This window comes from Ananas comosus, linkage group 22 (genome assembly GCF_001540865.1).
Source record: "Ananas comosus cultivar F153 linkage group 22, ASM154086v1, whole genome shotgun sequence".
NCBI lineage: Eukaryota > Viridiplantae > Streptophyta > Magnoliopsida > Poales > Bromeliaceae > Ananas > Ananas comosus.
This window is the reverse complement of record NC_033642.1, coordinates 3,605,924-3,608,664: the sequence shown is the minus strand read 5'-3', so window position 1 is coordinate 3,608,664 and position 2,741 is coordinate 3,605,924. Positions and strand designations below refer to the sequence as shown.

Sequence of the window (2,741 nt, the reverse complement as noted above, 5' to 3'; positions counted from 1 at the left end):
CCAATCAGGCGAAAGCAATTCAAGTGCATTTATACTCAACCCTTAGCTTTATGTTGTGGCCATTCAACATAACTCTTTTTAGTTGCATATAAATAACACTTGGATCAGCCCCTAATTAGCATTAGAGACTTACTAACAACTAACCCAATTTATTTAGCTTTCGCTATCATTAAATTCACGCCACTCACGTTCCTGGTTCCTAGGTTTCCAATCCTGAGTCCCCTAGGTCATCCTAGACCTTTACTTATCACTTGCTCTGATACCACTTTATCTGTCACGTCCCGTTATCGCCAATTTGGTCGATCCGGGCCCGCGCACAGACGCCGAACGAACAGCACCTCCTCTGTTCGCCCAAGGCTCAACAACAACGAGTACATGTATAAAGAAATAAATAATTCCCAGGATCACATTTCAATATACATGGCTTGCACGAAGGCAAGCAACAAACACAAGTGATAGTAAACTAACTGTACAATGAAATTCACTGTAATTTAAAATTTTACACAACTGAACTTGTAACTGAAACATTTAGTTATATACATGCTTTTTATACATTCATTTACATGTCTCTGTACATCAAAATGGATGATACATGAACTCAAAATGGTAATTGCTAAACTCTGGTGTCAGCTAGCTAAGCTGCAGGGCCCTTGCCACGATCCTCGGCCTCAAAACTCGCACTGGAACCTGTATGGTTAGTGGTGTGAGAACTACAAGAAAGTTCCCAGTGGGTTCGGCTGCCGACCTCGCCGACTCACCCACTAGGTCTACTCAGGCATATGTAGGCAAGAAAAGTAAGCAGATAGTAACCAACTATAACATGTAACTACTACAATGCCTGTACAAAGCTGAAAGAAGTAACAGATATGAAAACTGTAAATATGCATGCATGCTTTTCATTAACTTTACCCAATCTTTTGGTTAACCCTCTGGTTAACAGCTGGACAAGTACGTTAGTCCTGGGGCAAGTACGTTAGCCCATAAATTTACCCAATTCAGTGGTTAACCCTTTGGTTAACAATAACTCACCAACGAAATCCCTCACGGGCCCTAAGCTGCCTCCCGATGGGACCGTCTGTCGGACAAGTACGTTAGTCCTGGGGCAAGTACGTTAGCCCAACAAGTGACTACTCCGGAGCTCACTGCCTGGGGGGAGCGACCACCACCAAGCTAAGAAACAGACTATGTGAGTAAGATCTGATCCTCCTTCAGAGGATTCACAACAACTGACAATGCCACAAGTAACTCTGACTAGTTCTTTATGCTAGTTTCACAATTCCATTTTTTTGATGCTAACTAAATCTCTAGTTAGAATGTCACCGAATTTACTATTATCATAGTCCACAGTACAATTCACACATTTATAGGGTTCTATGTTCATATTCTATGGCCCACATGTTCTTTACATTAACATAAATTCAATTGCACAATAACACTTTTCCCTATAATGCATGAATATGATACAATTCACATAAATAGATATGCTCAATAGAATAGCATAGACATAAAGAGGGATTCGATGACTTCGGATAGCACCACCCACCTGTAGTGGTGTCAATCAACTAGAATCCACGTTTCAGAAAGCGTCGACGACTATCTCTCGCGACTCCGTGCAAATAGGACTAGAACGGCCGCTACCGTAATTAGCGCGTCGTCGACCTGTCGAAAAGTCAATTTAGACTCTTGGGCATGTTTACTTTTTACTTATAAAGGATTAGAAAAGGTTAAACTAGAGTCAATACTCATATTTTACAAATTAGCATTTCAATGCTATATAAAACGGCAACTATAGCCGAAAAACTTCTTTTGGCGATATCTTTGCGTAGGTTCGTCGGATTGCCGAACCGACTTCGCCAACGCGTTTCTTTTACCCTCAATTTGGTTTACACGCGGTCAATTTCGCATTAGGACTCTTACTTTGCAAAAGTGCATTGCCGGGGTCAATTTCTATAAAAACCCCGTTTTTATCGAAATCCTAACTTATTTTCGATCTCTCTCTTTCTTAATTCTTTCTTTTCTCTCTGGCTTTCTTTCTTTTCTTCCTTTCTTTCTTTTCTTCTTTTCTTTCTTTTCTTTTCTTCCTTTCTTTCTTTTCTTCCTTTCTTTCTTTCTTTTCTTTCTTTTCTTTCCTGCTGTTGCTGCGCATGCTGCTGCTGCTGCTAAGCTGCAGCTGCTGCTGGTAGCTGCTGCTGAGGCTGCTGCTGCTGTGCTGCTGCTGCTGCTGATGGCTGCTGCAGCTGCTGCTGCTGCTGCTGCTCAGCAGCTGGCTGAGCAGCTGCTGCTGCAGCAGCTTGCTGCTGCTGCTGCTGATCCAGCAGCTGCTGCTGCTGATCCAGCAGCTGCTGCTGCTCGCTGCTCCAGCAGCAGCTGCTGATGCTACTGCTGCTGCTTCAGCAGCAGCTTGCTGCTGCTGTTCCTGCTCGCAGCAGCAGCAAGGGCTGCTGCTGCTGCTGTTACTACAGAGAGAGAGGGATGAGAGGGAGAGAGGTAAAACCTACCTCTTTTCTTCTTCTTCTATTTCTTCTTCTTCTTCTCTTTTCTTCTCCTTTCTCTTCTTTTCTTTTCTCTTCTTTTCTCCTTCTCTCTCTCTACGTATGGCAGCAAGGAGAGGGGATAAGGATGGAGGGGGGCTGCCTGGCAGGTTTAGTGGAAATCCACTAAGGCATAGGTTAATTACCATAATGCCCCTCGACTTATCCGTTTAGCCGCGCGGATTAAATACCTTTCGTAAGCCCTTCCGA

General features: G+C 43.5%; 1 long non-coding RNA gene across 1 annotated transcript; it reads right to left on the bottom strand.

Annotated features, from left to right (window-relative positions):
* Positions 637-2,534, bottom strand: LOC109727536. The gene is made up of 3 exons (XR_002220788.1): positions 2,499-2,534; positions 1,544-1,659; positions 637-687 (listed from the first exon to the last, which is right to left on the bottom strand). It is a non-coding gene; the product is annotated as an uncharacterized LOC109727536 (long non-coding RNA).